Raw genomic sequence first — 22,153 nt, 5'->3', positions numbered from 1 at the left:
ATTTAGCTAATGACCTTTTTGTATAAGAAAGTGATTTTATACAAAATGTGTATTTATATCTGTATGTAAAATGTAATTTTTCTCAATTAATAAAGAGAAAAAAATAATGGCAAAATATAAAACCTCTCTGATTGTTTTTTTTTTTTTTTTTTAATTGAAAAAAGTAACAAAATTGACCATATTTAAAAAACCTTCTTAAAGACAAAAAAATGGATCAAATGATATATTCCAGAAATACATAGATACAAATAATATGAAATACCACTATGTTAAAAAATAGAAACAGAAAATGAACGTTATCATCCTGACAATTGGAAGAACGTTTGGGGGAAAAGCAAATTAGTTGTCAGGACATTTTATTAAATCAGCTGCGAATATCCATGAAATGAAGGAAATAAACACAAACCCCAATCTGTATCTAGCAATGATAAAGGCAGAAATAACTCCAATATCAATCCTCAATTCTAGTGCAAGACCAGCAAGAACATAAACTTATAATTCCAAAACAAATCATCATCGTTAGTCTTCGACTTTCACGCACTAGCGATTATTTCATTCTTATTGTTGCTTTTAAGAATAAAATAATAATGACAACAATTTTGGAAAACAAAAAAATCACTTTTTGATTGCAATGACAAAAAAAAGCACAATCTTAAATTCCTATATTTCTCACAGACCTAACAAACATATATTTCAACTACTGACAGCGGGCATTACGATATTATGTTTACATAACTTGTCAATTATAGCTGAGAGTAAATTTATACTTAATATTATTGAAAGTGGTTATAAACGAAAGTTGTTCTCTAAAGAACCCTTATTTCAACACGTGGGAAGGGATTTTTCTGTATCTTCAGAAGCTTTATATAAGGATGTACGTTTTTAAGATCCCAATATGTTGTTATTATATCAAATATGAGATCCCTAAAGAAAAAATCATTAAAAACTTGTTTTTTTTTCATAGTAGGGACCCAAATCACGGATGACTAAATTACGAAAAGCTTGATTTTTATGGAATCAAAGTAATAAAACTTATAAGCATTTTGAAATATGTGTAAATACTCAACTTAGCTATACTTTTTATTTACTATGTATTGCTTCACAACGAAAAACAGCATCGACACACCGTCGACCAGATTCACTGCTCTTAACGATGAATGCCGTGTCCATACTGTTCGACACTGTCATGATGACAGCTCGGAGCAAATCCAAAATTGCATGAGAGTAGGGGCAAACAATTTTCTCCAAGTAGCAATTTACTGAAAAGCATAGGGGCTTAGATCAAAGTTGGAGGCAGGCCAGAAGTCAGGCATATTGTTGTTTTAGAAGTTTTGGATCTTCTTGTCTTCTTGATGTTATAGGCTGTCCGGATCGTAATGGAAACGGTCTCATTAGTCTTTCCAGAAATAACACCGGCATGGAGGAAATAACACACGCGTTGCCTTTCCTTTTTTTGGTCTGATATCTTGACACTTTGAAACATGGGGAAACTTGTTTATTCATACTCTGGCAGTCGTTTGGTTCTGCGATGAAGCCTCGTAATTAAATGTTTCTGCAAGTTTTGAATCCCAACTTGCTATATACATTCAAAAAAGCACTAATTACATCATAGGTTGATATTATTTAAGATAAAAACCTCAATTTATCACTTAACATTTTTCCCTCCTACACTTTCGCTAAGGAGATCTTATAAATCATATTTTTAAGCTATAAAAGGACCTTTATATTTATAAAAAGGGTATAATGAACTACTGTCATAACTCTCCATGAGCTCAAATACTATTTCATCTATATAAAAAATCATTTTATCAGTCATTAAGTAGGGTATAAAGTACTTAGGGTTAATAATATCTGTATATATTATTAAATTTAAACTTCTCTCTGGATAACGCTATAAGTGCTTCTCACCTTTGGACATCCTGGAGAGTAAATGTTGTTCATTATACAACGGCTATAATATAATATATATAGAGAGAGAGAGTGTGTCCGGCAGTTATGCGTGAAAAGAAGTGAGCATTAAATACTAAAAACGCTGCATTGCAAAATAAATATTTTTTTAATTATATCTTCTACTATGTATAGAAAAAACAAAAACAAAATATTTAATAAGCCCGCCATGTCTATCAACTTCAGCATGAAGTCACTTCGTGAATGCATTGCATGATTTATGGATTGATTTCTCAGAAAGATATTTCCATTCCCGGAGAATGCTGGCTTTGAGAGACTCAAACATTTTTGCCAACTTGTCCCCACTTTTGGCTCCAGAAACGAAACTAAATAAAGTAAATGGTGGGGATTCAACCCTGGGCTTGAAGGAGGGGAAGACTCCATATTTGATTCCAATAACTTTTGAGTTTCTCTAAATCAACCAAATTTTGGGCGGGAATATTCGCACAAGACTGTAATTTTTGCAGCAAAAATAAATTATTTTATGGATAAGTCCTGGATCCTGTATATACGAGTATCCTGCACTACAAATGGAACAAACTTTGTCCTCATCCACTTCCCTTAAGAGTGTATCAAAGCCCAGTTTATCTTGTTCATAAAAAAAGCCTAGGTGACTAAAAAAATAAATTTCTGTTTGTTTTCATTATTAGTCAGTTGTCGAGATATAAAACACAATCACTCATTAAGCATTGTTTAGCTAATTTTTTTTATTTTTTATTGTTAGAATGTGCTAGAGTGCTATTATTTCTGCCATCCGATTTACCGTAATTCAAAAATGTTAAATTGGTGCAATTAGTCCAAATTGAGTAATTGGAATAAGCTCTTGGACCTTTTATAGAATATTTTAAAAAAATTAGGAAGCAAAATGGTTACGATCGTATGAAACTTCATAAATTCCTTTAAATAGGATAAAATTTTAGTAATACTCAGGGTTTAAATAGTATAACACTGCTTAACCCAATATTGAAATTTTTTCATTCATCGCCTCTTCCTTGAAAAAGTACACCGTGGAGAAAAATGGAAATATAGACAGTATAATGCAAATATTTTTATATTAAGAACTCTGCATATTTAAAAGATCTACATAATTTGACTGTCACATCAATATTACCAAATCTGGGACTATTAATGGAAGATTAATACTTTTTTTTGATGAAGTATACTTTCATATGTATACATCCATTATATAAGAGCCAACAATTCGTCACAACGCATTTGTTCAGGATCTGGATTCACTCAAAGTTTGTTGCAATTAATATGCAGGACCCTGTAAAGTCAATGCTGGAGTCATGTACCTGCATATGCTTGTAAAGAAGACTAAGCCCAGAAACGAAATAAAATAAATATTAATTTTGTGTGGCTTTCTTCCTAGTTTTCTATTAAGATTTTATTTGTAACATGTTTATACCATTATATTCTTTCCATGTGTGTACAGTATTTATATGTTCAATGCTTATATATATTTATAAAAAACTTGAGGGTTTTTAGGTCAAAAAGGTATGTAGGTATGTGTAAAGTTCCTTTCATATTTAAATCTACATCTGACACGATGAGGGATTAAGTAGCTGCATGGATGATATTCTTTAGGGCTATTATTTTAATACATATGTAGACCATTCTATGATTTATTTTTAAAGTCTGTTTTCCTTTTTCTTAGGATATAAATATTTTGATAAATATTTATAAGCATGAACAGTTCATTTATAATTAGAGTTGTAAATTCTAAGCACTGCCGGTATGTAAAGAAAACCCCGAAAAATGACATGGCATTTTTGCCAATTTGAAGAATGTTTGGGAGAAGAGCAGCTTAGCTGTCACGATGTTTTCTTCGATTAGCTGCGAGCAGCTATGAGGAGAACGAAATAAATATGCTTACAGGAAGTTAATTCCGCTCTTTTCACCACTGAGGAAAAAACATATTTTTAATAATATGATATAAATATGTATTCGTGAAGGTAAAAAAAGTGCCATGTCGAATTTGCTGGTACAAGTTCCAAATGTCTTTTAGGAATATAAAATAAAAGTCTAGATAATTGAAGACAATCACCAAAAGGAGTGATATTTAAATTGTAATATGTCTACGTTCAAGTTAAGGAAATTAAAATAAATTAAAGCTATTTAGAAAATTAAAGTTTTACCATAAGTTTATAATTTAATTAGGAACTTCTTTATGATGATAATGAGTATATTATTGAATAAATCTAGTCAATATTTATTTTTGATTTATTTATTAAGATAGATTCCAAATTATGTATTCTTGCGGATGAATTTTCCTTGGGATGAACTTCCCTTGTGATGAGCTTGGACTCTATCTCAGTTGTTTCTGGTCTAACGAATAAGTTTGTTTAACAAGAATTGTTTCTTTTTATTGCTCTATAAGTTGTTGTTGTTGTTTTTTGGGGGGGGGGAATTGGTAAATTATTTAGTAAGTCAATTAAACCTTTCCAAAGTTTTATTCACGTTACGCTGGGTCAAGCTGTAGAAATTAATTGATCCGACGTCGGCTATCAATTTTACTCAGAGTCCAACCAGGGCAGGAGGCAGGTTACCACATACATTATTCGAGTGTATGCAATTTATTTCTTAGAATTTTACATATTATAATCTTTAACCCTCAACATTTATCCCTGTCAAAATAAAGAGTGTCTAAGATTTAAAAATTTTCTTGTTGGTGTTTGAAAAAAATGCTAAGCTGGTAGTTTTCGTACTTCCAAAATGTAGTTCATCATGACATTTTCACGCCTACAAACTTGACACATTTTAAATAACGAAACCTCTTCATTTTGAGAGTGAGAGTTTTTGAGGTGTGCAAAGTTTTTAGAAATAAATAGTCAATATCTATTCACTGATAACTCCCTAGCTTATCTTTCGTGTTATCCTCCATCTTCCATGTGCACGTGCATTTTATACTTAGCCTTTTTCTATTCAAGAAATAATAATAAAAAAGTACATTTTAGTTTGCTAACTACAAAAGATTTCACACAAGGGTTAGTACTAAAAATGAACAAACTATTGATCAATTACTCGCTTTTGGGAGAAACAGAAATACTATGTATTCTCTCTTTAGCTGTCATCACCTGTTGACTTTATCTTATGTAAAACAGCTGAATCTATGTTTTTATGAATTCAAAAGAGTTTGATGGCTCGAAAATATTTTTGTAAGTCAAAGCTTTATATAGCTATAAGAAGTTTTTGTTAATTGTTTTCTTTCTTTTTGAAGGAAAAAGCTGCAAGTACATAAAAAAGCTAGTCTTCAGCATTACTGAAAAAAGTTGTGAAACGCACTTATTAACTTCTGGGGATTTATTGTCTTTGTAATATTTTGTTTTCTCAAACAAGATGTTTCTTTCTATGATACTACAGATGACGTCACTATATATTTTTTAATAACTTTTTCTTATGTTGTATGGCACTTTTTCTTCCCTTCCAGAGTTAACCTTGTTAAATCAATTAAAGGGGTGAATTTGTGCAGGATGCCTGTTAATTATGGCGTACTATTTCAATATCCTGGTTGCTACGACCAGTACATTTAACAAATATTGATCACGAGGTCTGCATTTCACTTTTTTGTTTTAATGATTTAGTCCAGACCATTTACCTTTTCATCCCTATCTTACGTCCCTTCTAATTTCCTCTACATAATAATTCATTCTTGGATAATTCATCATCAAAGTATAAATTCATTTCGAGAATACGCTAAATTCAATTCGCCAATTCTTTGGTATTTAGTAAATAAATAAAGAGATAGCACCTAGTTTGGGGGGAAAAAGTGGATACGATACTAAGAAGCTTTTTTTTTCTTCCAAAAATTGAACATATTTTAATGACATAATTCAATTCCTGCACCAAATAGAAACATGAGTTTAAAAAATTAACACTTGTAATCCTATATTTCTTGTTATAGAATATGTCACGTTGATACATTTATTGTATCACGCAACCTTTTTTAAAGAAACAGGAGAAAAGGCCCATATTCAGTTATTAGTTAGCTAATTTATCCCAACTATGGAAATGGAATTATTATTCAATAATTATAGTTTGAAATTGTTCACAGCTTAAAAGGAACCAAACTTAATTCTACCAATCCTTTTACATATAACTGATTGGATTAAAGAAGCAGAAACATGGACAGCTGACACATTGTTTCACTTAAAAAAACTGAAAAAAGGCTCGAAATAAGTTGGTAGTTATCTGAATAAGTAATTCATACCAACTGCTATTTATGTCGTATGTAATTCAAGACTATTATTGTAAATTTATAAATCCACAAATTTAATTTAACTAATTACATATACACTTATATTTTATAATATTAAAAACCCTACATTGTATTCTATTCAATACTGTATTATACTATAGCTTTGAAGATCTCTCTCCCCTCTTCTTTTCTCCCTCTGTCTCTATCTATATCCCTCTCTCTGTTTCTTTTCTTCTACCCTCATTCTTTGATACTATTCCCCTCTATTCGGCCCTGCAACGCGGACACCCTCAGCTAGTTACATACAACATTAATCCAATGGTGCCTACTTCATAATACGTTTAATTAATGATATATATCCCAATCTTCATAAATAATATTCAAATTTAATTGAGCGTGTCCACTAAATGAATTTATAATTTGGGTATGAAATTTTCATTGGAATAAATTAAAGGGGATGTATAGGGATGGAAAGGAATAAGAGGAAGTTATTTAACTCAATGTCAAATATCCATTGTTAGAAATTAGTTCTGAATTATTATTCTCCATTATATTCAATGTAGTTGAGGGTAAATGGTTGGCTATTTTCAAATCCATGAAAACTTTTCTTTTTATCTTATATGTCAATATTTATTTAAATAGTAAAAAAAATAGTTTTAACTTAAAATTTTCTTTGCAGATAAAAATAAATGAAAAAGAAAAGTTATCTGCAAAAAAATGTATTTCTTTGTCAAATACATCTCTTTTGAAACGTTTTATTTCAGCCAAAAAAATATGTTGCTGCTTTTTCAATTTATAAACAAGGGTACAAACACATTTGAAGGGACTCTATAAATATATAAGGTACTCTCTGGCACTCTAGATGTGTCTTTTGGTTTCTTTTTTTTTTTTTCTGCGCGGTAAAAAGTGAGTTGTTATCATTATTTATCATTTTGCATTGCAAATTGGTAAATAAAAACACTCTAAAAGATTAAGAAAGAACATGAGTCCGTTATATGTCACCGATTTCTACGGATCGTTCCTGGATTCTACGCAAAAAGACAAAGAATCCCTTCTTCTTGAGTCAAAATATTTCATTTCTCTACAAAATGGCCAATGAGAACCTACTTCAGAGTTACTCCAAAGAAGGATTAAACATGTTTTTCCTTGCCTTTTCTCAGCCCGGCGTTAGACATTTTTTCGTCGAATGCATGTCATAGCACATGCATTGTTAGAATATATATATTACTTTTAATAATGAACTAAGTCCACTTTTCTTGGAGACACGTGATTTAATATCCATAAGTGGTTTTATAAATTTAGTACATTCATTGTCTGAAGTCTTTATTGGTTCCAGGTTGTAATAAAAATATATATTTTTTAAATATAGGCCGAAGTTTGTATAAGTTCGATATTTAGTTGCGTTCTCCTCTTTTTTATTACTCCTTGTCTTAAGATACTTAATTATGATGTTCGTAAGAAGATTTTTTTGGTATGTGCTATTGGGAATTTGTATAAAAATTGGCCCTACAATTACAAAAATAGGGCAAATTATTTAAGCAAAGATATACAATAAAAGACAACAGAGATGATGCGATTATCTATTCAAATACTTTTTAAAACTTTAAAAATAGTTGTTGGTATTTATGGAAGTATTCAATTTTTTAATGACATATTTTATTTTGATATTTATAACAGATTTCGAATTAATGAAAAGAGTAGATGCCTTTAGTCATGAGGAATAATATTTTTGAGGCAGTTTGTATGTTTAATTTTGCTGTTGTTGACGATATAATTTGTTGTTAATAATAATAAAGAAATATAAAAACTCTTTCAAAGTAGTTAAAAAAAACATATCTGTGGGTTTGAAGAAACCTTAAAACTTCATATATATATTTATACTTCTGGTGATTTGTTATGATTGAAATGGTTCTTATAGTCAAATTCAAGTTTTGTTGTAAAATACCAATTTGGATAAATTAATAACGTTTAAGAATAACATCCAGCCCATTTGAGAGTAACTATCAGGGGTGTCCGCCGGAGGAAGGTCTGTAGACCCCCCCCCCCAAATAAAGGAATTTTTTAAAAATTATGAATATGAAAGCCAAAAATTATTGATGTGGTAGAATAAACATCATGAGAAAACTGTTGATTTTTTTTATTATTATTCTAATAACCAAGCAAAAAATTATAACAATGAAGCAGTCCGAGCTCAAAATGAGTGGGACATAAAACATACTTTATTCTTGGTCCTGAGGTTTGACAAGATAACAAGTTATGGTAATACTTACATTGCAATATGCTTCCTATCTTATGAATAAGTTTTCGAATCCTCGATTGGAGAAAATTGACAATTTTTTTGCTTCATCTTAATAAACGAACATTATTTTTGATTCCAATGGGGGGGGGAATTTTTTTCGTGATTTCATCATTTTAACGCTCCAAGGATGCTATACAACAATTGATTTTGATAGTTTGGATATTTTCGAGATAATTAATGAACATTATAACATACAAAATCCTAGAATACTGATCCCATTACCTTGGCAGCCGATTATTATGTCTTTCCACGCTTTTAATTTGGTTCATTGGGTGCAGTTCACTCGGCTGACTCTCGATTGAACTCTGGAGTATAGTTATGGAGCCACATTTCATTCATAGTCACATATTGCATACAAAAATCGTATGTATTATTATTGAATTTCGCTAAAAATGTCTCTAAATCATAAAATTGTCGGTGTTTTAATCAATTGTGAGCTAGTGCTGCATCCACTTTACACAAAGCTTAAAAATTCATAGACGGTATGTCCAACACGTTCCTTTGCATTTTTGCTTTGTCCACTGCATGCATTGTTTTTTCAATGCATTTTGTTTTGTTTAAATTTAGCTAACCTTTTTTTTTAACAGTGAATTTATTTGGCGCAGTGTCCGAACAATGGCTTCAACAGTATATATTTTCAGCCAAAAACAATTGCTTCATTAACATACAAAAATCTTTTTTATTCATTTTTTTAGCAATAACAAAATTTGCTTCACTCATAATGCTCCATTTCACCATCCAATTTTCCAACAGTTCACAAACTTGAACACGTCTCGTTTGAAAGTTGATACGACCCTAAAATCACATTATAAGTAAAATTGCGCCATCTATGAGTCAGTCTACAAACTTTTAGGTCACCTAATACTTCAATCTTTATTGTCAACAAAGTAAAAAAGATCATCATTACTAAATAACTTATATTTGTAGCACTCTAAATTGAATTCTTCATGCAAGTATGATTAATTAGTATTTAGAAATACTTACCTAGTTACATAAGTATGTATATATATGTTAGATTGTACCGATGTGACAAAAGTTCGGAAGTTATTAATGCAGGCTTATTTTTATTTTGCGTTTTTATTTATCTAAACTTATCTTCGATTGATTGACAGTTTTTGTTGTTCAAAATGATAAATAAGTATAATATTATTTTTTATTTGACATAAATGAGCTATGTACTTATATTTGATAATTACATATTAGGAATTTGGTATCAAAAAATGAGATGTGCGTAATAAAATTCAGAAACAAATCAAAATATATGCACGTAATACGCGGTACAAAAAGAGTAAATTTATAAATATGAGCGACAATTTTAGGACAAAGGTACTCATAACTTGAGGCCAACTAGCGTAATGTTGTCTAAATATTGTTAAAATATATACTTTATATCTATAATAATTAATCCAATTAAAATCCAGTGTCTCGATCCATACCGATAATTTGGAAGGAACAACATGAACAATTCATTCATACGATATTTCAATTTTTTTCAAACGATCAAAATTTATTTTATTGTTAAATTATAAAAACAATTTAACTAAGTTTTGACAATACGGTACAATCTAATATATGTATAAATGTATACACACACATAATAGAAAAAGAAACCATTTCAAAACAAATGTTCTTATCCGTGAGGAAATCTTTTCACATACCAACTCTTATACATACGTACATACTAACATAAACTGTGAAGGTTTAGACCCTTTTATTATTTCATTATTTACTTTACTTACTACGACACGTCCTTGACGGGGTTGATAGCCATCTCATCAGGTAAAAAAGGAGAAAGGTCTCCTCTCTAAATAAGTAAAGAATTTCTTAAAAAGCAAAGAAAAGGTTAACATGGAAATTAAAGCCAAATGGAAAGAATTGAATTTTTAATATTGTTTATGTATATGAACAAGAGTTCTTTGAACTATGAGTAGGAACATGTTTTTGCCCTTAAATTTTTCAAACTTTATGGTTTTTTTTTGGTTTTTTTTTTTCAATTTTGACCTTTGAATGATAAAAATTTTTTAAAAGCTATGGAATTAGGAGTTGTGGTGTGATATTTAAAAATAATCACTTCATTCATAAAGTATTTTAAGAAAAGTATGATCATTTATACCAATGGATATCCAGAAAACTTATTAATCATAATTAGTGTTGTGTCTGTCCTTGTGTAGGACAGATGACTGCAGTCCCACTTGTAAATCCTTAAAGAAGGTAAGATTAATACCTTGTGTTGTCATTGAGGGTGATTTTCCCTTTTTACATTATCCTGCTAAGTTAATCTCATCATAAGCTGATGTGTATAGAAATTTTCATACAAGATGAAAACTTGACTTTTTTACTATATTAATATTAAATTACATGAAATATTTTAAAAAAGTAATCAAATTTCAATGACGTAATTATTATAATTGTTCAACTGTTTATTGTGTAGTTCAATACGTTTTATTTTTGGGGATTCTTTAATACCCAGTTCACTAAATGCGTTATTAAAAGGATGTTCACTAACAGAAGGTTAAGAACAGCCACAATGTGTTCTGAAACCGATTAATTACATATAACACGATATCGATTACATATAAAGGATGGGAATTTTAAATTCAGAAAATATAAGGATTATCTATAATTCTATAATATATGTCCCTAAATAAAATTAGCAATTCAATAATCTTTGCCCTTACATGACAGAGAGTTCAATCACTCAAGCCAACCCCCTCCAGATTCAACCACAGCCTCCAACCTGTCCCAGGCGTTGATGAAGAACTCTTTGTCAATGTTGACCACTGCCTCAAGAATAGAAGCCCACAAGGTGTCAACAGTACTGTAGTGTGCACATTTTCTATTCGACTGTCATTTCAAGACGCTCCTAGGCAAATTTCCTTTCCCCACACGTAAAGGTCTTAAAAATTTTGTTTTATGGAAAAAATCCGTTTTCGACTAACTGAAGTAATTTTAAATTTCGGAATACCACCGGATCTGTTGACATCAATTTAAGCTCTCAAGTTTCATTATGTATAGAGTAAATTGTGTTCTTGTGTGCTCACCTGGCTTGGAGACGCACACACGTATAGTAATGGATGCATGGTTTTTGTATTCAAAATACAATTTTGTCAGTTGAATCTGATGAGCACACTTTCATAAACATAGATCTTAGGGCTACCGAGATATTGAAGTATAAACTTATTCCAAATTTTAAAACCACACTCTGTACATGTTTATTGTAAATTAATATATATTAGAAAAGGTTCTATAAGAGGGGGGCTGTATATGAATTATTATATCATTTGTTTGTTTTTTTGTACTGTTAGATTGATTGTACAAAATTGTGTCTCCATAATTTTCCAAGAAATTCAAATGTTTTCTTATTCTTAAAGTGTTTTTTTTTTCTTTTTATTCTCTATTTGCTTCCCCTTACGCAATCAAAAAAGAAAGTTTTTTTAATGTTAGTAGTATTGTCCATTCAGTGAGTAATGTTGCAGGTATTATTTTACTTTAGTTTAGTTTTATCTGCAGTTATTTTTAAACAAGAGGGATTTTCTTTTCATTCGTAACTTTCTAAGTCAAAATTTGTGCTTCCCACGATGTTTTATTTTTAGCGGTATGGGAATAAAAAAGGAAAGGGTCTATGATTGAGGTGATTGATAGTTCCATATGTTAAGAAATGACGTCATACATAAATTTATATATATATATACACCAATATTTGTAATGGAAACTATAAATTCAAAATATGGTTGAAGTACAGAATGGGAACCTGAAACTTGCTGTAGCATGACTTAATTACGAAAAACGTTATTTTTATGGAATGAAGAGAAGGCAACTTAAAACAGTCCAGTCTTACAACCAGTACCATAAGTTCTTCGGGCCGGTCATTAACTGTTGGTCCTCCAATTTTTTTTGATGATTTATGAAGCCAAATATGATACATGAGATATGTATTAAGAGCATTAGACATATTTTGCAAAAATATTCATGTTTTCATTATAATACAAACATATTATATTTTATTTAGAAATATTATATAAAAATTAAAAAGCAAAAACACTCTCAATGACAACAAAAAGGATCGATTTTACCTTTTTTAAGTTACAAAAAGAGGAAGGGATTGATTTTATGTTATTCAATGACGGAAAAGTGGGACTTTACTTGATGTGACCTGACTAGACTCTACCATAGTCCGCAGTCCCAAATTTGTTTTGAGCAGTTTTGCCGTGGAATGATTCCTTTGAATGCATCAAATAAGAGAAAATAAATATTAAATATTAGACCAAAACTGAGCCTTCTGTCAAAAGACGAGAAATTAGTTAAGATGGTCTGCTCTTTTTGAGATGTATAAATCAATCAAGACGTCCTTCAAATTGAATACAGTCAATAAAATATTCGTTATCTGAGATTTAAAGTAGTTAATTAAGGACCATTGGTTGGTCTACATTAGGGAAATGTTTCAATGTATAATAGTTACGTAATAAGTAATTATAATATTTTTTCTGTTGTTCAATTTATCCGAACAATAATTAATTACAAAAGTTTGAGTGAATTCCTTTAAGACATTCATTCCAGGATAGTCTGAATTCAATTCTATTTTTTATTTCATAACTATTCTACTTTGGGACAGGAATACTCTCTACTGAGTGCCTATTTTAGTCTAAATTAAGAATTATTTTTTCAAGAAAGCAAAGCTTTTTACAACATTATTTATACATTTCATAAAAAAAATTTATTAGAAAATAATATTTATTTCTGTTATTAACTTTTTCTAAAGTTAGACCCCTTTAATCTGATTTTTAATGGGCTTATCTCAAGCCTAAGCAGTGCTTGGGGCACTTTCCTCGATGCCACCTAAAACTGACCTATTATAAAAAGGCAATAATATTTTGCCAAAAGATAAAAATAATCATTCTGGCACGTTCCGAATGCATTTTTAACACATTTCACATTCCTGGACAGCCTCTCCCCCTCAAAAAGGTGTAAACTATAATTAATGAGCTTGATAATTAAATTTTGAAGCTTAGTTTATGACCTCGCAAATATGTAGGCTATAAATTTACGATGTTGGAAGATCATTACTATGTGACATAGTTTAATTGACATATTATTATAATATGTATATTAACATTATACCAAGTACCGGGAGTTCGAAAAGTCTTTGACCCCTTTGATTGTACTACAAATAACCATGTGTGAAAGATTTAAATGAGATTGTAAAGGAAAAGTGTAAATTTTTTTTTATCTACACATTATTAAGATTATTATGTATGAATTTGATTTTAACTAGCTTTAATCACAGCCTCCAGATGAGTTTGGAAGGCAGAACAATCTTTACCAATGTAAGTTCTGGACATTTTCCTTTAATTGGACTCCACAGAGGTTTTGAGGTTGATAATTTTGCTGTGGCAGACTCTACAGGCTTTGAATTTAATTTGTCACCAGATTGAAAAATACAAAGGATTCCGATTAGGGGACTATGGAAACCAAAAGTTTTTGGGGCAGATATTCATGTTTTCGATAATCCAGGCTTGAACCATGTCTACTTTATGTACTGGAGCACCATCTTGTTGTAATACCTAAAATTTATTCCTACACTTCCTAAAAGTGTTAAAGACTTGACCTCATCTTCCCGGCAAACTCTAACATGTTCATGGTTAGATTGACCTCAAGTGGATGTTGAGGTCAACTTTATTTTTCTAACACTTTTACGAAAATCCCTCAGGCTTTTTCTTTCCTCCACATGCTTTTGGAACTTGTTTGCTTCCATTTTTATGAATTATTCAGAGAAACAATGTAAATCCCCTTTTTCGTTAGCTAAGAAAATCACTTTAAGCTTATGCAAATGTAAAAATTTGTTTCAGACTTTAAAAAACCTTATAAATCGCCATCATATAGGTGGTCAAATACTTTTTGAACGTCCTGTATGTACTTTATGGCTTCAAATCCATGCAAATTACATACCTTACGGTCACTAAAGTAAGTACTTTTTTTAAAATGATTATTTATTATTGTCGTCATTAGAGACTTTGGAGAGAAGGTTACATCTAATGTAACGTGTTGCATGGGTGATAAATTATTCATTAGTCGTTATTATAGAGGTGAAAATTTTCAAAATCCTTGCAAGCGTAAATTAAAAAAAAATTACATAGTGCTTAATCACAAACGGTGGGTTTCAACAACAGTGTTTACATTCTTGTTTTAAGCAATTTAATATTGAGAAGAAAAAAGTATGGTTATAAAGTTTCTCTTTGTTTTTCCTAAAAGAAAAGTAAATCAAAAATTGCTCTAAAAGAATATAAACAAATAAAGGTAGATGCTCTTCTTGATTTTTAAATTTCTTAAAATGACATTGCAGAGTTCGCCAGAGTTGTAATTTGAACTGCGGAGTGTCTTGCAGCTAACCAAAGAGCTGGCAAGAACACTAATTGCAAATTTAGAAATAGCACAATATGTCTTGAGGCAAATGAGGCTTTTAATGCAACCAACTTCAAAATTTTATCAAACTGCACTTCCTAGAGTTTCACATGACACAGTTAGAAGATCTTTAAAGGACATTAGAAAGTAGCCCAGGCTTATTTTTTATAAGCCCAGAGGCTGAAAAGAATGGAAAGAGCACAGAAGTTGAGATCTTGGATTATAAAGAAATCCTATACCCTCAGCAATAATTTGAATCCACTGGACTATTTTTGGTGGGGTATCTATGAGAATCAGGTCAATGTTACTCTCTATCCCAAACTCGACCCACGTAAGACAACAATAACAAAATTATATCCGCTTGAAAAAATTATAAAGGCCAGTCATAGTTCATGATACTATTTTGAAGCTTTGATTGGTGCAGGGGAAGTCTTTTATAAAATTTTTGAAGTTCACTAGTGCTTATATTTTATATATTAAATAAGTTTTTAACGCTTGAATACTTCACTACTTAGACCACCATATTTTTCCTGCATCCTGTATTTCTAGAAAGTTTTTAGCAAGAATAAACAAAAAAATTGTGGCTGACTATGGGCATTTTTTTCACTTTTATTATTAGTATTTTTTTCCAAAATTGGATTTTTTGCTATAAAAAACATCTTAATTTAATCTATATAAGAACACCAATTTTAGCATTGTACCTCAATGATCAAAAAAGTATGAAGTTATGATCGATTAAAGATTTCCAATTAAAATTTTGTGTTAACTTTACCTTAAATTTTGACCATAACATCTCATAATTTCACTCTAGCAATATATAATTTGCTTATCAAGTTTGATCAAAATCAATTGGTAACTTTTGCCGTAATCCTGGGGACTAACAAAAAACAAAAGCGGAATATAACAAATTCCTTGCAGAGGTAAAAACCATCTCTTCCTAAATGTTAGAAAACAAATTACAAAATAAGGCCAGGATTTTTTTTTTTTTACTTGAAAAAAAATACCCTGATATTATAAAAAAAGGGGACAGTATTTAAAAAAAAAAAATATTCATACAGAAATGAGCTCGTAGCGTTATCAAAAAAACCAGTCCCTTTTTGCAATAAAAGGTGTTTGTCAACCAACTTCAACAACTGGTCCCAATGACTTATAGAACCGGTCCTAACACTGGACTGGACCAAATAAATTAAGACGAACACAACACTAGTTCAAATCATTATATTTAAATTACTATAAATTTACTATTGAATATACAACCAACAACTGAGGGGTCCTTACTTTGTAGTGATTAGAACATTATTAACAGAGGGCTCTTATTTTCTAGGGGAGATGTATTTATGGATAAGACACAAAATATATCTAATATGTATGTAATCAAAAACCCCTCTAATAATGTTAAGAAGATTAAATTCCTTGTCTTCATGTATATATATATATATAATAGAAAGATATTCATTTGCGTATCATATCATAAATAAAAGACGCTTTAGATCTTTACAAACCTCAAGAGACTTGGCTAAAATAATAATGTAAGTCTTTTAGCTGCTCATTGGACCATTTACGGCTCAACAGGGGGCTTAAAGAGAGAGAGAGGAAGGAAGGATCGTATATTTATTTATATATCTTCTTTGTTTTACTCAAATATCAAAAATAAATTTCGTTAAATGACCATAAGGTGAGCATAATATGAATTCTATTAATATTTACAACATGATCAAAGGATTTTTCATTTTGAAAAATAGAAATAAAATATGGGGGATCGTTATCCTTTTATTTTTCGCTTTCTTTTTCTCTCTTTGCAATTTGTTGAGCATCTGCAAACACCATGAGAGAGGAGAAGGCGGGATAAAAAGTGTGTGGAGGGGGGGGTAACCCTAATGAATAATCATAATCCATTGACGATGAAGTTGTTATTTTCTTTTTCTCTCTCTCGAGAGTCAAGAGGGGGTGGGGGGGATTACACATGTCAAAGAGTGTGTCAGAATGTAATACAAACTTTCTTTGGTTGTAGTGGAGTACATCATAGAATAACCCTCTGATTAGGTCTATTATATATACAAGAAATAAGATAAAATAAAATTGGGGAACAAAAAGATTCAATTTATGATAATAGATGGCTCCAGCATCGTCTACGGTAGAAGTAAGATCCTTCCATTAGCCCATGAACATCTCCTTTGGGTAACCATTGGATAATGCCAACTTCACATAAAAGTAGGATACAATTAAATATGTTTATTTATTTATTGTGTACGACCAAGGTACCCCTAATTGGGGAGTTTTTTAGAGTAGTATTGGTAGGACACAACACATGAGTGTAGGGGTCTGTTCAAATGGGTATATAATCATTTTCCCTCCAAAATTTGAGGTACATTATTAAAGAGTAACGTTAGAAATAATATGCACAAAATTGATGTTTTTAGAGGGTTTTTTAACAACCCTGAAAATTTACATAAGTTTATTCAGTTGAATATTTGAACAGAAATGAACTTCTGCATTGCCTTTTTAGTTTTTTATAGGTATTGCACAAATAATATATGTATGAAAATGGCTTCGAGCCCTGTATATAAGTATAAGGAAAGGAAATGAAGTCATAATGAAGGCTTTAAATGAAACAAAACATACAGGGTGTGGACCTTAAATCTGGAATATGTTTAGACCTAAATATCTTGGTAAACCTCATATATATGTTTTAAAAAATGTGCTCATCAGATTTAGCTGACTAAGTTATATAAGTAATAAGACATAATTCTTTATATGTCCTCCAAATATATAAATAGTGCATCCATTATTGTGTGCCTCCGTGCCGGGTTGCACACACAGGGGCGCAAATAAATGCAATTGTGAAGAAGATAAAGACATTAAATTGATGTTGATAGATTTGATGGCATGCAAGAATTTTAAATTGGTACAGTTCTTTAAAATTCGGTAATTGGAGCTTGATTTATGCCCGAAAAACCATAGTATCATAGCTCGCCGAAACGGAACTTCTTTGACCAATATATTAGTTGCGTGTATTGGAGATAGAGTTAAATAATCATTCAAAAAATACTGTTGAATCCTTGCAAGGTTCCATATTGAGGGAGTAACCAAAATGGACAACGATTTCCATATCAAACCCTATGCCAGTTTGAAGGTAGTGGTTAGAGTCTGCGGTTGAAGCTGGCGGTGGTTGGTTTGAGGGATTGATTTCACTAATATTTAATTTGTGGAAATATATTGTAATATTAATTATTCTTAAATTTTCCAGATTTAAAATCCCCACCCTGTATACTTTTTTCGGTTAACTTGCCGATGATATTTTATTTTTTCTTTATTTGCAGCCCAATATTTACATACACACATGGGATATAGGTATTTATTACTATAGATATATGGACACCACACAAGACGTCACAGCATGGACCACCTAATGCCAAATATATAAAAACGTAACCCACCTTATAGACACTTAAATATGTACATATATAGATGGCAAAAAAAAAAAAAAATCCTTTTGGATTTCCCAAACATTGAAAAACTACAATATAATTTTTATTTTTTCGCGAAATAGGAAATGATGTCACTCGAAGAAATAATGACTCGGAAGAATACATACTCATCCTGATTGAGCTCATTTGCAGAGGGAGATAAGAAGGAAGGGGGTGGAGATTCTGCATGAACAATCGTTTACGAACACATTAAGAGACTTGCAAGTGAGAAGACACACGCGTCCTCGTCTATTATTTAAAGCATGATATCATGTCCCGCACGTGTCCTTTGAGTGGTAGATACAAAATGGTTGATCATTCTTTATTTTAAAGTTGCCCCATCTATGAACATAATATAAATGATTTTTTTTTATTGCAAACTTTGATGAAGAATAAAAAATTTTATATAAACAGGGGGACCCTAAATTCTGTTAAAAAATAAATACGAATTAAACTTCTATAACTTATAAAGATCTTATTGTAAAAATTTTGTGATAAATATTTATTAATCAATAGCAAAATTTACTTAAAACATTTAGTGATCATTTTTCAAGTACGAGAGAGAAGAAAGTAAAGATATGTAAGAAATCTCATTGTTTGTGTAAGGCTAACACGCCTCTTAACATTGTTTTAGTGATGCTAAAGTTTTTTTTATTGAGGATTTACCCAATCTCACAAATTTTTTGAATTTTAGTCAATAAAAGTGCTGATTTTCCCTGTAAGGTCTATTTGATACACACAAAAAAAAAAAAAAAAAAAAAAAAAAAAAAAAAAATCAGAGATGGTAAAAATGGTAATCAGCTGTTTTAGTATGGTGCACCTTATATATGTGTTCTAAGGAGCAAAAATAGTAGCCTTGAGTACAGGGATACCATCGTGGAGAAAAAAACTCCAGCCATGTGCCAATTCCCACTTCAGGTAAGATATTTATACCTTTCAACAAGATGGTACTTACTCCATATGGCTAATATGATGCCGAATTGGGAAATAAGACTTTATTTCACTTGCTTTTGGAGCAACAAATTTTACCCTACAGCCAGTACGAATTTGAATCCGATGGATTTTAGAATCTCGTTGATTTTGGAGGACAGGGTTTACAAAAAGTCCTATTCTAATTTTTATTGGAAGAGGGCCCCCCCATGTTTGGATGTTCTGATTATTCTTTATTCTTGAGCAGAGAACATATTATATGTATGTTTAAACAATCAAATGTAATCACGAATGTATTTTGTCATGAATGATGGATAGAAACGCTGAGGACTTATTAGTTGTATTTTGAGTTTAATTAAGAATCTACATCAAAATAATTCCAGACTTCATCATTTCTAGATACAGAGTGGAGTTTGTAGGGGCGTCTGCGGGATCGTCTGTCGCCCCATACAATAAATATTTTATTGTCAAACCTATATAAAATTAGTACTTTTTAGAACCAAAAATTTGATACAAAAGGCCACACAAAACTTTTTTTCAAGTTATCTTATTCTTTAAAAGGTCATTAGTAGTGTTGGGTTCGCTCTGGGAAATCCGAGACCGGTCGGAGGCCGTTTTTTTCTCTTCTTGTAACACCAAACTAATTTGGAAAAAAAAAAAATGGTTTTGATCGGTCTTAGATATTAGATCGATTTTACAGATAAATTGTTTTTAACATGACATCGTATGTTTTGTTCAAGTACAATAACGTCATACTAAGTTTAAACAGAGATAGTTCGGATTAATTTTGATCCTGTCGTCTTTTATACGTATACAGTATTTGTTCTAGAACATATTGTGTAATTTTGAGATTTTGTTGAAAAAATGAATGATGGTGGATCTTGAAAAAAAAAAGTAACTCATAATATATGAGAACGAAAAAAATCGGTCCAAAAATTGAGACCAAAAAAAAATCGGTCCATTAAGAGGGACCTACAAAAATTCGTCCACGGTTTGGACCGAAAATCGGTCTAGAAAAAATCAATTGAGACCGATCCGAAAAAAGAAATCGGTGCTGGAGCGAGTCTCAACACTAGTAGTTGGGTTACATTCAGCCTCTTCCAATAAATTCTAAAAAATGTCCCAACTTTTTTTGTCTCTTTAAAAAGAAAGAAAAAAGAAGCCCTGCATGTGCTCCTGGTTTGTATTTATTGCCTTCATCTCATAGCTCATCGTAGCTAATTTAATGATGTGTCATAACAACTTAGCTACTCTTCTCCAAAATATTCTTTAAATTGCGAGAGTGAATACGTTCATTATGGGGTTGTTTTTTAAATCTATTGGCGGATAATATTATTTTCATCTATGAAATAGCCCCTTCATAAATCAATATTTGTATAATGTTATGATTTGTTTTCTATTAGTAAAAACGTATTAATCACTTCGACAGATGTTGTTTCAATCACCTCCTTAACACCCCCTTCATTATTATTAATATTAACATCCTCACCTCTAGGTATCTAATATTCCCTATTGGATAGGAAATCAAATAAATCTATTAAATATCAATATATTATATTTAGTGATGAAAATTTGGTGTATTTCTTAGCTCACCCGTTGTTTTGGAGTTGGCAAAAAGAAAAGTAAATTTTCTTTTCCTAAGATGTTGTTATTATTATTTAACTCATTTGAAGTGAACTTCCTTTTCTACTTCATTATAGTTGGTTGGACTCTGAGTAGAATTAAAAATCCACATTACACTAATGTTTAAAAATGTCCCAGAGTAAAATTGAGGTTCAACATCAGAGTTGTGTCCTTGTTTATTTCCTTCTCCCCCTCGTCAGAGCTGCTTTTATCCAATCAAATGAAGCATCATGACAGCTCAGCTGCTTTTCTCCCAAACATTCTTCAAATTTTCAGTTTCTTTTCTTCAAATTATTTGAATCTTTGGCCATACATATGTACAGTTGTATTAATTGTTAGGTTTTTTGTTCATCCAATTTTTTTGGAGTTGGAAAACAGAAGAGTGTATTTTCTTTTCCAAAGCTGTTATGAACTATTATTTAATTCCTCGGTAGTGAACTTCCTTTCCTACTCATTCAATTATATTCAAAACCTGACAGAAGATTTGTCTTTACTCATATAAGACAGAGAGGAACCTTGATGATTTGTTGCAGAGGTATAATTTTAAGTCTTTGTTTGACTTAGAGTAAAATTTAGGATCAACAACGGAGTAATTCTTGGAAATGTATACGTTTATTTCCTTCTTCCCCTCGTCACAACTGCTTGTATCTGATCAAATAAAATGTCATGACAGCTGTATAAGCTGTGCTCCTCCGAGGCCTTCTTAAAATTATCAGGGTTGACATGTTGATTCTCGGTTTATTTTCTTAACGTGCTCAAAATGTACACTATTTTTATCACTACTCATTACACCTCTAAAATGATTCTTTTCAGAGGGTCAAAATGTACCATTTGAGTAGACAGCAACAAACATTCTAATTCAAGAATACATGTATTATAAGTATCACTGGGTGCAAATATACCAGAATTAATAGCAGTTATATAAATATCATCATTTGACAAAAAAATAGATGGAATTCTTGTGCAATGGCATATTTTGAATGTAAATATTTTTATAAGTACATTGAATAAATAAAGAATATTTTTGCACAGTGTCTTTGTACTAAGAAAATAATGAGTCGCTTTGTCAACTTTTTGCAATACAGATAAATATGAAAATTATAATAAGGCTTGTGAGGGTTAGGTCATGACTTTCAAATGTTTTTATTTTATTTTATTCATTATATTCCTAAATATAAATGTTTCCTACTGTATAAGAATCATTCTGCCATACAATTGATTGCCTCTAATCATAAGGTTTATTTGTTCCGAAAAATAGATCTGATTACAATTCATCTATTAAATGTGTCT

Source organism: Lepeophtheirus salmonis, chromosome 1 (assembly GCF_016086655.4).
Source record: "Lepeophtheirus salmonis chromosome 1, UVic_Lsal_1.4, whole genome shotgun sequence".
NCBI lineage: Eukaryota > Metazoa > Arthropoda > Copepoda > Siphonostomatoida > Caligidae > Lepeophtheirus > Lepeophtheirus salmonis.
The sequence above is the reverse complement of the archived record's forward strand: the minus strand, read 5'-3'. Positions refer to the sequence as shown.